The sequence below is a fragment of the Malus sylvestris genome, chromosome 13 (assembly GCF_916048215.2).
Source record: "Malus sylvestris chromosome 13, drMalSylv7.2, whole genome shotgun sequence".
Taxonomy (NCBI): domain Eukaryota; kingdom Viridiplantae; phylum Streptophyta; class Magnoliopsida; order Rosales; family Rosaceae; genus Malus; species Malus sylvestris.
The window spans coordinates 15,803,176-15,816,656 of NC_062272.1; the positions used below are offsets into that span (position 1 = coordinate 15,803,176).

The 13,481-nt window shown below is 36.3% G+C and overlaps 1 long non-coding RNA gene across 1 annotated transcript; it reads left to right on the forward strand.

Annotated features, from left to right (window-relative positions):
* The first annotated feature begins 7,405 nt into the window (after positions 1-7,405).
* On the forward strand, positions 7,406-8,328 carry LOC126597482 (uncharacterized). The gene is made up of 2 exons (XR_007614264.1): positions 7,406-7,522; positions 8,068-8,328. It is a non-coding gene; the product is annotated as an uncharacterized LOC126597482 (long non-coding RNA).
* Positions 8,329-13,481: the final 5,153 nt, after the last annotated feature.

Genomic DNA, 13,481 nt, shown 5'->3' on the forward strand with positions numbered 1-13,481 from the left:
ATGATGTTTAAATAGTAATTTATAATATGAACATTTCCAATCATAAACATGAAATACTGTGAATAGACCACAAGGTGTTATAAGAAGAATTATCCTTAATCCTTGAGAAGCCAAGTTTTCTCTTGGAAGAGTGCCTATTTAGTAAATACTAATTGGTAATTAATAAGGTACTAACTGTTGTAGGCATAATTTACTGAACAATTATGGAGGCCTTAGAGAGAGGGGTGCAGCAATGTTAGACAGAAAGAGAGAGATGTGTAATTCTGAGGTGTGTTCTATTCCACCCCATCGTGCCTTTATTTATAGTAGTAGGGAAGGTTAATTCCTTACCCTTTTAGAATTACAACTCTAATAGGATATTAACTACTGAAGAGAATATTCAAATATATACCTAGATACACTAGGATTTACACAATCACATTCCTATTATAATAGGACTGCAACACTCCTCCTTGAGTGTGTAAATACTCAAGTAAATGGTGCATCAAGTCTTCAATGATGAAGTAAGTTCAGTTGATGAAGTCGTCGGCACAATGAGTGAATGCGAGTTTCAAATTAACCGAAGAATGCATAAATAGGATTGGCTCACAAAATATCGCTATGGTAAACCCCCAAGGTGGGAGAAAACCCATAGACTAAGGAGAAAAGTGAGAAGTTGCATTAAGTCAAAACTATACGTCTTCTGGACGCAAGTAGAAGAGCTTACAAGGGTATGATCAGCCCAGGATAAGTGCCACGTTAAAACCTAGAAAGGTAGCAAAAACCCAGTGGGAAAAATGCTCTTAATCGTAGGGAAAAACAATACACTAAGATCAAGTGAGTATACTTCAGAATACTCCCCCTGAGTTTTATAGAACTTCCAAGTGAGAATTACAAGCATTGCATATGAATAGTTAGGCATACCAATTCCTCAGACAAGCTTTTGGAATGTTGACTTCTGCAGTGACGTCGTGAAGAGGTCGGCAAGGTTATCTAGGATTGGCTTACAAAACTTCAATCTCCTGATGTTTTGCTAATGTAGATGTAGACGCAATATGTCTTGGCGTTGTCTTCGTTGATGTATCAAGTCTTGGTCGGGTGGATACATGCGGCATAGTCTTCATGGATTGTTGTTGGGACTCAACGATAGATGAAAACACAGCAAGTACTTCGATTATGCTCAACAAGAACTTCTAACCATGTCTCACTTGTGTCGTAGTGAAGTGAGGTGAGTTTTGAAACAATTTGAATGTTTCGCAACTAAGGTCATATCATGGACCTCCAAGATATTACGATATCCCTTAATGGTAAAGACATAACCATTTGGGGATTTTTCCTTGTGTGGGTTTGATAAGTAACCTGTGTCAGCATAACAAACAAGGCAAGCATCATTTCGAGGATCATGAGGGTTGGATTCACTCGAGATGCGTTGGGATTTGCCCAAATTCGTAATACCTTTAGGGTACGTCTTTAATACCAATTCAGTGGTTACATGTAGGCGCGATGCTGCATCTTTACCAATAGATCAACAACAAAGGAGATATCATGTCTAATATAATGAGCTAAGTACAACGAAGCGCAAAGTTGAACTCAGATATGGAATTTCTGATTCCATAACCTCTTCAAGGGTCTCATTTGCATATAATGTATTGACGATCATAGGTATACCCCAAGGTAACACATTCGGGGTGTAGTTCGACTGGTAGACCAAGTTACCGTTAGAACAACACTTGAACTTCATGTCAAGGCATAAAAGAGTTTTCCTAAGATCCTTCATCTCAAATTTCGTCTTAAGGTGCGAGACAGTTTTCTCAAGCTCTTCTAGAGTCTTAGTGAGATACATGTTAACGACATAAACTGTAACTCTAGCAATTCAGAATAAGACTTCATAATTTAACATGCAAGGGCATTCATTCAATCCCTGACTGATCGAATAATCACTTAGACGAGTATACCACATCCACTAGATTGTTTCAATCCATAAATGAATGCCTCAAATAAGTTAAGAGGGTGTTCCATGGTTTGGAACTATTTGAACCAGTCCATGTAATTCTTCAGGAACTTACATGAAAATCTCCATATTACTATCCTCATGGAGAAACACTAACCACATTTTGTAATGCTGTTATCAATCACAGAACATTTAAGAGAAACCTTACGCTATAAGGCGTGCATCATATCACACTATTTCATTCATCTCATTACGTTTCCTTTCCCACTTGTAACATAACATGGTTACTTTAGGGAGTGTAGGAACGATAAGTCCAAAACACACTTTGGTAAGGAATTTGACCCGGATTATAATTTCAGTTGTCCAATCAGTTCTACGTTGTCACTTAATCAATGGACCATGGTTCAATATTGTTGCTTTTCATTTATGTCGGTAACTACCATATAAGTGAAAACATCATCGATGGTAATCTCATTTTAATTCCATTTAGCTTATCCAAACTAGTATACTGTACCAAGAACTTCAAGTCTCGAGAGTAATTCGGATTAATCTCATGAGATGGAAATGATTTGAGATAGCAATCAAGTATGGATTCATTTTGTGTCGTGTCTTCCTCTTCTAGGGAAGTGAATCCTATGAACCTAGTGATCTGTCCAACAATGACATATAAACTGTCCAACAATGGCGGCATACCCTCCAAGTATGTTGACTCAACGTCCGTTAAGTACGTTTATCCTTGTAGGCATGTTTGCAGCTGGTATATGATCTCGTCACTTTAGCTAAATCAGAAGAATGCGTCTAGAGAAACATTTTGAAAGCTAGAATTCATTGCACTTGCTTATCACACTTATGCGGTATGGGGATTGAGATGAGACATAGTGGGCAACGTCCACGCAAATTCGCGCCGTTCTACAAGAACGTTGATGTTCTTATCTCCCCCTAACAACAGGAAGATTGTCTCATTAAAGTGACAACCCGCAAATGAGCGGTAAAGAGATTGCATGCAAGGGCTCGAAGAGAGCTAGTGTGAAGGAGAATCATGATCGACAAAGATTCACATCCTTCTTTGAAAACCTATGTTGGTACGTTGCGGCAGCTCAACTTAGCACATGGAATGCACACCCAAATGCGTAAATATGAAAAACGTCAAGTTCATACCTAGTGACCAACTGTAACGTCAAAATGGTTGGGTGGCAATGGGCCTCAAGGCGGACCAACATAACTGCGTACAAGATTGCATAGCCGTAGGCAGAAACCGAAAACTTTGTACGCTTACCAAAATCCGGGCAGTCATTGAAATTGCGCTTTATGATCGCTAGGCAAGGCTATTTGAGGTGAACATGGGAATTCGATGTTCAATTATAAACCCAAAAGACATGCAATACTTTATTGCAAAACCGTCAATATAAACTCTCTGGCATTATCTAGTCTCCGGGACTTTATGGGATAAGTAGGGTGGTAAACCCTTAATCGGCCATGGGGTTTAGCAACAATGTGTGTGGACAAACATGTGACCAGTTTGTCGATTCATCAACCAAAACCATAAGTATTTATATGGTCCGCATTTTGGTTGGATTAGTCCACATATATTCCCTTGAATCCACTGTGAAAAGAGGGTCGTTTCGTATCTTTGTGAGGGATGATTTAGAAAATCAATTTCCCTAATGAGCAGGCTTGGCAAAGTGTGTTTATAGGTACAAAATCCTTACTCCGGGTGAGGAGATGCGTTGTAGCATCATTGTTCGACCTAAGTGTCCCAAAAGGTCGTGCGAAAACAAGTAAACTGCTCAATCACCAGGCTCCTGGTCGGCCACATGTGGTGTGTTCCTAGTTGGAAGACAACCCATTGGCCCCAAATCATAGCTTCAGGCTCATTTTTAGAGGTGGTGCAAAGATATGCAACTCTATTTTCTTTAGTGGTTTCATTTATGATCATTGTCATCTCGAATATCCTTAAAACCCCAAAACGGTGAGAATATAAGGCCTTTTAAATGGTAATTCAGTACCATTCATACAACGAGGAGTGTGCCAATGCTCTTAATCAGGTTGGATAGACCTAAAGTCGCTGCCAGAGATGTGATTTAGGTGTAAAGTTAATGGGCGTAATATCACTTTCATCCAAACAACTAACTTTCCCACATTCCTACCTAATCACGTATTTAATTGAATTTGATCACATGTATACAAGAAACATGATTCAATTAACTCGTAATCGAGGACAATATCAATAAGATTATCTATAAGTAAAACAAACACCAAACATGAATCTAAGAACATAGAAAAATGTTCACAAAGTAAATGGTTTACTAAGGGGATTCGGCCAACAAGGTCATCCATGTCAAAATTCTGCTATTCCAACGGTGTTTGGTGGAGCAAAATTAGTCTCACATATTGACTACTAGAATGGTACTCCTCAACAATATTGGTAGGGGCAAGAATAGGTGCATAACCAATGATCTATTCCATCAAGACAAAAGTAGATTCTGCATGGTTAAGGTTCAGAAATATTATCCCTTATTCTTGAAGTTTTAGGTCTTAGATGCCAAAGATCATGCTTCGGTCATGATGCCACACCCTGGCAGGCCTTGATTCTACCATATGTTGTAAAAACAAACTCGAAATTGGAGTGTGAGAGACAGACCCAAAATTGGATTGGGTAGGCTTCAGCCGAAGCTGGAGGGGTTTGTTCGGTAGGCCTCTGCCAGAGCAGAAAAGTACAATTCGGTGCACCTCTGTCGAAGCAGAGCATGCCCTTCAGTGCATCCCTGCCGAAGCAGGGCATCACCGTTTGGTAGGCTCTGATCGAATTGGGTTAAGCTGTGCGGTAGACTCTAGTCGAAGCTGGGTCTATACCGTTAGGGATACTCTAGCCGAAGCTGGGTCTATACCTTTTTCTCACGTTTGTGGTAGTAATCAGATCCGAGAAAGTGGTAAATTTCCGCTTTCTACATTGTTGCTTTAGGAACGAGTTAGAAACAAGGAAGGATGAGAAAAGTATTATCTAGTCAAAATTTGATCAGATTTATACGCAATATCTCGCATGATCAGACAGTTCGTAGGAGCGAGCCAAAGAGCCATGAAATCCTTGTTTGGGAAGTACTTCTGTTTGTAATGCTTCGGGCATAAGTCTTTGAATGAAGATCATGACGAAGGCTTATTCAGCTCTTCCATGCCATTGTTGGCTACAATGGTTTCTCAGCTTCTTGATAGTCAAATGTAGATTCACGTCTTGTACCCCACATAAAGTGGTTTCTATTAGAAATGTCCAAGTCAGAAAAATCGAACTTGTGACGGTTCGACAATCCACTGAATAGAGGGAACAAGACTGTGATTGGTGTTATGGGAATGAATCATCCACAAGCATCAAAATTAGAACATTCAAGTTCTAAGACATGGTTTTCATGAAAAAATTCGAATTTTCATGGGTGTATTGTTTTATGAAAACTTCGGGTTTCAAAGGCACTAAATTTGATACTACATGTTTAATTTATTTTATGAACATTTAGTTCATAACAAAGAGGTTTCTGCAAGATCACAGAATGCAATATGTTGATTTAAGGGTAATGGATTTGAGTTGCTTCAGGAACTAAAGTGTGAGTGCTTTAGGACTACGAAAGTGAGTCAACAGTTCAAAGAAAAGAAATAAAAATATTGAATCGTTAATGTCCAAAAGTGATATTCAGGTTAATAATTTTGGATTAATTATCAGATTAATAGACTACATGTCACTTTTAATTAATTCAATAGATCCAAACCATTCGGGGTCGATTTTAGAAGCAAAATAATGACTTCGAGTCATATTTACTTTAGATGACTTCGAGCCAAATAATTAAGAAAATATAGCCTAGTGCGGCTTTAACAAAAATCATCCAAAAAATATTTGGGTATGGTTATGAAGCGAGAATGCCAAAAACAGGGGATTGGGTTCGGAAAAAAAATCACAGCACAACATATGTGGGCTGGTTGTGTGAGGCACGGCCCTGCAGTAAGCTGCAGGCCTTGGGCTACATAACATAACTGCATATCAGCCCATAAAAGCACGCAAGTTGTAGGCTTGCAGCAGAGGAAAATAAGCCCAATAGGGCTGTGAGGGAAAGACACCTCAGCCTTAACTAGGTGTGGGTTGAGTGCGCAAGAAAAGCCCAACTGTGCTGGCTTGGTCCCAGTGGAAAAAAAAATTGCTGGTATGTGGGCCAAAAGTTGCAGGTCTTCAGTAAGGAGCCCAGGCGCATGCCTTGCCTGGTTTTCACGCACATGTAGCAAGCCCAAAAAGGTTGCTACCTCACAGTTCCAGCGTTCAAGCCTCAAGCTTAAGGTGAGGTTGGCGTGGTGGCGCGGCTCCAGGCCGCGACTAAGTCGTAGATTTTCCAAATTTAAATATCCTGTTTTTATTTTTTTTAATTCTAGGTTTGTAAAAAAAAAAAAAACCAAAATTGCTTCTATTTTCTTTCAATTCTTTGACTTACAAATTCCACATAGCAAAAATTGCGTAATGCATGAAACGTATGTATATATTGACAAATATATGAAACATATACAATATATATATATATATATATATATATATATCGGAAGGAAACTATAAATATAGGGGGTTCATGCATCATGAGAAATGCTTTCATGCTTCACGGTCATTTCAAATATCTTCCTTTATTTTAAGCGTACCTAATTGGCAGAAAATAACAAAAGCCTTTGACTTTGTAGATCTTTCTTGAAAAGTCGGAATTGCATCTTCAATGCGTTGTATCACGTTCAACAAAGAGAAATTAAATTGAATCAATCGCATGTAGATCAATTCAATAAAATAATAAATTAATCATAAAAAGAACGATTAAAACATAATACTCCCCTTATTGAAGATCAAATTCTCTTTAGCGCAGCGTCAAAAATGTGTTGATAACGTGTTGTAGGCATAATTTACTAAACAATTACGGAGGCCTTATAGAGAGGGGTGCGGCAATGTTAGAGAAAAAGAGAGAGATGTGTAATTGTGAGGTGTGTTCTATTCCACCATATTGTGCCTCTATTTATAGTAGTATGGAAAGTTAATTCATTACCTTTTTAGGATTACAACTCTAATAGGATATTAACTATTAAAGGAAATATTCAAACATATACCTAGATACATTAGGATTTACACAATCATATTCAGATTCTAATAGGATTGCAACACTAACTTTTTTTCCGAACGATAATAAGGTACTAACTAACCACTATATTTTAGGAGTTGTAATGGTCGGAACCTTGTAAAGATGTAAAATTGGATATGTTCCCCTTACATCGACTTCTTTCTCCTTGTGAAGGAATAGGGATTTTTTTTATTTTGGTAGAAGTATATTGGGCTTCCGAGTTCTGATCCAATATGTTCCTTTGCAGATGGATTGGGCCGGTTAGTATCCTTGGTATGAGGCATTTGGGCCTTGACTAGATAATGTGGTAAAAAGAAGGAATAAAATTAAATTAAAAAAAAAAAAACGCGTGAACAGCAGAAAGGAATCCTCTCGTTTCTCTCTCAGTCTTCAGCCAGAGTCGCCTCCTCCTCCTCCTCTCAATCTCATCTGCTCCGCCGTTACTGCTACTGTTTTACCAAAGGTACCTTATTTTTCTTCCCTAATTTCTGAATCTTCAAGATTGTCTTTGATGTTGGACAAACCAAGGGCTTATGGAGAGACGGGGGATATATAACCTGGTAATCACTCAATCAAGACCAACGAAGCTCGCTAGACATTACTAATCATGGATTCACTCACACAACCAAGCCAAATACTTGATTTGAGAAGAAGAAAAATACTCTTTTAAATTGCACAAAACAATATATTTTAATTTATTCAAGTCTCCCTTAAACATACATATGAAGTCCTTTAAATAGAGAGGTTACAATACATTAGTAGGATAGATACTTAATACCAATATTATAGTTTCCAAGCATGTAATTAAAACATGGCTTTGATAAAAAGCCACGAACAACATGGCATCAATTCAAACTCCTAGTTCCCACCGCAAAATTTCACTTGATTGTTATGTGTCAGTTTTATGTGTTTATCTAGTCTGTATATACACTTCAAGTTATACTTTGAAGACATTTGCACGTTGAGAGTCCATTAAGTCTGTGTCTGATATTTTGTCCTCTTTGTTAGGGACATGGTGACAGTGGTCTCGACCGACTATGACAGACTAAAAAAACCTAGAGCTAAGCAACATTCGAGCGATATATCAGTCTGTTATCTACTATTTCTTCCCTCCGATTTCTGTTCTTGAGGATACAAGTGTTTTTTTTTTTTTTTTTTGGCAAACAAGGATACAAGTGTTTAGTATTTGAACAAATGTATAACCATGAGCATTTTTTTTGTTTTCATTAGTATTTTGACAATTAATCTATGAAAAAAATACTCAAAGATTCAATTGTATTGCTCAATTTAGGATAGTGTTTCCACTGGCAATGCATCATGATCTATATGTAATCCATAACTAAATTCATAGTTCCGCAGTCTACTCAAGTAACTGAATCACATTAAACTAAATAAAATTTTAAACCAAATGTAGAAATTGTACTAACTTGAAGAAGCCATGGAAATTGAATCAAAATGCTCTTCTCCTCTCTGTACTCCAAAATGTTTAAGCTCTCGATAGGGCAAGCAATCAGTGATATGAACTTGTGAATAAGAGAGTATAAACCATTCCTAATGTGACCAAAATTCTTATCAACTCTTTGGTGTAGTTGTTTCAAGTTTTCCAGGTTTTGTAATTGCGGTCTTGTATACCATGTTTTCACAATTTATATGTTGCCTGCATATATTTCTGTTGTTCTATACAAGAGAAGCTATTGGGGGAGGGGGAATCGAACTAAGGGCTCCAAAGCATGGGGTAAATGCTCTTAACTACTTCGGGTAAGGAATACAAAATGCTCTCTCATGAGTTGTTAACCGCTTTCGGGTTCACACCAAATAATAGAGGCTTGCTTGCCGAATTATTATGAGAATTGATTTCTCTTATTCCATATCGTAGTTTCCACCAAACAAACGTGGCCTTAGATATACAAGTGACCCTCTACCACAGTGGTAAAAGAGAGTGTTATCATTGCACAACAGTGTGGGTTTGGACCCTGTCGGTTTCCTAATATAATATCTAATTTAACAAATCTCTAGCTTGACCAACAAAAAAAAAAAACGTGGCCTTAGATATTTCTTTTCAATCTCCACAACAGGTTTTTGTGTTTCACTTATTTAGTGTGTGAAAGGCAGACGAGGCGTCGATACCGGTGGCCAACAGAAGGGAAGCTAAGCTACATCAACTACTGGTAAATTTACCAGAAACTGGCACTATCAAGCCAAAATTTTCAACATTCAAGTTGGAGTTGGTGGCCTAATTTTGATATAGTCAGCCTTCAGTATAGTCAAGTGGAAATCGGAGTTAGGATATAACAACACAAAATTATAGAAAATATTGGTTGTGCGCTCCAAAATTCGAAGAAATTTAATGAGCTGATTTGAACAACTTTTAAAAGATAATACTCAACTCTATGAGAAGAATTGAGTACAACTAAAATCGAGTTGTAGTCCATTGTGAAGCTTGCCCACATCGTTTGTTCAAATAAAAAAAAAAAAAAAAAGAGTTGTAGCCACCCCTAAAAATAGTGCAGCAAAAACGTCTCAAGAGGCTGGTCTGTAATAAGGGGAAGTTTTAACTAGGGTGGTAGTGCTATATACACATCATTTTTTTACCTTTAAAATACTCTTTTCAACATTCGACGATCAGATCGAAATAATTGATGAAGACCAAATGATAAAAAATAATAGGGGGTGAACGAGAGATTAAAAAAGGTGTGTGAATAATATTACTCTTTAACTATACCTATACACTCAACCCCAAAACACCCTTTACTAATTGAGCATCTGTTTGATTACCACTTTATATTTAGCTTTTGGTTTTAATTTTTTTTGTGTTTAGATAAGTGAAAGTATGTGAGAGAAATGAGAGATTAAGAAGAGTGATGGGCGAGAGAGGATAATAAACAAGAAAAATTGAAAACAAAATCTTGAAAATGTTACTTAAAGTTGTATTTGGCTTTTTTATTGGGGCGTTTTGATATAGGCGCCTCGTTTTTTAATTTTTTAGACTAAACATACACTCCTTTTGAAAATTTGATTAAACATTTTCCTAAAATTTTGGTTATTAATTTCAGCTTTTTCACATAAGTTCAATTTTGTTTAGAATTTTAGTTTTTCACAACTTCTTTTGGGCATTTCATTTTTTTTTCTTTTCCTATTATCCCTATATTTATGCATTTATTATCCATCTCTATGCATTTTTTTTTATTGTTTGTTATAATTTTTACTTTTTTGTGTGAATATAGTAGAATATTTGTAAAAAAAAAATTGTCAAATTTTATTATTTAGAAGATCCAACACATAATAAATATTTGTTTGATTATATAGCTACGTCTAGTTACCTATAATATGGACACATTTAGTTTTATAGTGGATTTGATTTTTTGTATTTCTCGGTACATTTGGAATGTAAATGTACCAAAAGGGTTATCTAATATAGCATTTGATTTTGTGGTACATTTGGGATTTTTTGTTCATTTGGTCTTTTGGTACATTTGAAATCTAAACGTACCAAAATGGTTACCTGACAATGGGCACATTTGGATTTATGGTACATTTGAAATTTTGGTACTTTTGATTTGTCTGTATATTTGAAATCTAAACGTACCAAAAGGGTTACATAATAATGGGTACATTTGGTTTTATGGTACATTTGGTTTCTCGGTACATTTGAAATCTAAACGTACCAACAGTTGATACTTTTGTTTTCAAATGTACCATAAGTTTTAAGTATATTTTTTATATATCTATACGTGAAAAAAAAAATGTATTGAAGACTTTTGTTGAGACATTTTTAATAGAAATATATATATATATATTTTTTAAATACTGATAATAAGGAAATGAGGAATTAGTTAATTAATTTTTTATTTTATTTTATTAAAAAATGTCATTTAATGCGTAGAAGGGGATTAACGAAATTAAATTCCTATATTATAGGCAATTAGTTGCTAAGCTACCTTATGCCTCTATATAAATGCATTTAAATTAAGGAAAATTAATGATATGAAAATTAAATAAATAGAAAATTATTGAGGTGGCAATTGATCAAAGCACCTTAATCAAATCTTTAAAAGAGATGCATGTTTAATCTAACAACTATAGAAAAGATGTAGGACATCTTTAAAAGATGCATGTTTAGGTCAAGTTTGGGAGTGAGGTGATTAAAAAGAAAGCTGGTAGCAATTTTGGTGTTTGGTAAACTTTGAAAAACAACTTTATTTCAAAGTTGAGGGTGAAAAAAAGCCCAAATCCTGAAGCTGCAGCTTCAGAAAACAGCTTATTTTCAAAACACTGAGCTACAGTAATTCTTTTAATGAAATTTTCAAATTACCAATGCTGCCCTCGTTTCTCTCTGCCTTCTCTCTCGCACGCCCTCCTGGAAATCACACATTCACGCCCTCTTCTCTCTCACACGCCCTTCTGAAATCGCCCTCTTCTCCTATGTTGCCTCCAGCTGCACCTCTTCTCCTCCTCTTCCTTTTCCTCTCTCTCCGTCGGTCTCAACGCCAGCCGTCGCCTTCCCTCCTTCTATCGCCGTCGCCTTCCCTCTTTCCTCTAGTAAGCTTCTCTTCTCTAAAATTTTGTTATTTATTTGTTTGGATTTTTTAATTTGGGGATGGGGAGAGTGAAAGAGGGGTGGGAAAAAGCAAAGGGATGAGTGTATGGGTGTCGAGAAAACTGGGGATGGAGAAAACAATTGGGGAAAAATTGGGGAAAAAATTAGGGTTTGTGGAGGAAACAAGAAAATTTGTGCATTGGAGAGAATGTGTATGTTGTATGCTGTATGCTATATGTGTAGAGTGCTCTATGTGCTAGGGAGAACCCGGCTGGCTCACCGAAACAGAAAAATGGGTTCAGTGGTAGATTCATGTTTAGACCCAATTTTTAGATTATTGAATATATATGTCCAAGAAATCTTTGTGTTAGTAAGATTCCGAGAGTAGCAGTAGATTTCATTATCTTCTTAGTTAAGCGGGAACGGGCGATGAGGTTGGTAGTCAAAATTTCGGGTTTTTTGTTTTCCATGCTTAATTTTGTTGCATTTGTTGTGACCAACTGGAGTCAATAAGCGATAGCTTCTTACGGGATAACACTTGTTTCGAATTCATTGATATCTATGATTGTGAAAATATTTACTGCCTATATTAACTCAGTGTGAAGTTTTGGTGGGGAAGGTATGGATACGATGGTAATGAAAATCGAAGTTCACATTTCTATAGTTAGGTTAATGGAGAGCTCAATATTGGTGTTATACTTTTTGAAAACTAACACATTCATGTTGTGAACTTTTGTTATGAAGCCAGTTGTTTAAGAAAGTTATGGTTTATGGTTAATTTAGTTTCAAATGCTGTGTTCTGCAGCCCATCATGACTTTTAATTCCTAGTTAATTTAGTTGGAGAACCACACTAGTTGTGCTTTACTTTGAATTTTGCTATGATCACTTAAACTATATGAGCAATGATTCATATGTGGTGCAATATTTCTGTCTGCTTGTTTTTTCCTTGGTGGTTCCCATTTTTGGGCTGCATCAACATGGCAAGAGTTTGTCACTCACCATTCCCTTCCCCCAAATAAAAGGAAAAAGTATGTGGACCTAAATGCTTATTTAGTCATTTGCTGTTAACCACTAAAGTTTTTCATTAAAAAGAATAGATCAATACAGGGGCAAAGTTGCCCACAAATTTATTGTCTTTTGTAGTCATTCATATGTGAGATTGGGTTCCTAATTAAGAAAGAGATAGAAAATGGAGGGAGTGTTCTATGTTTGGTTTGACTGAGACTTGTACACCTAAGCTTTGTGATTGTTCTTCCGTGGAGGTCCATTTTTTTCTTCTACTTCCCCTTTAATTTGTATTGTTGCTGATTTAATTTGCCTTTGTGTAATGGAATTCCTGAGCATGCTTCTGATTGCTGCTATTTCTCATTTTTGGTTCAATTGTTACATCAATTTTTCTTTTGTTCTCTGCTACTTGGTGATCGTGAGATGTGAATTGGGAATTTGAATTTGTTTGTGTGAGAGAGATATTGGAAGCTTTGTAGGATGTGTAGACAAGTATATGTATAAGGATCGATTACAACTAAACCAACATGACAGTGCTTAAAACGATAATCGACTTTATATGCTGCAACTTGATAAGCTCATATTTATATATATTTTACATCAAATTCACTTGTCTTTTCTTAGTTAGTTCCTTATATTTTTGAGCTATTTACTTTGTTTTTGTGTTTAGTAGGATTTGTCAAGCAAAGAAAAGAAAAATAGCACAAGTTGGATATTAAGTGACAAATTCGTCAAAACTGCCTGCGCAGGTCAGCTGACTTTGGAAGCAAGTTTTGAACAGCTCAGAATGAATTAGAGAATGAGCCTTATATTCTTAGAAAGCTACGAATGTCTATTTTTCTGGAGCATTTCGCGGATTGTTAATAGCATTTTTGTAGA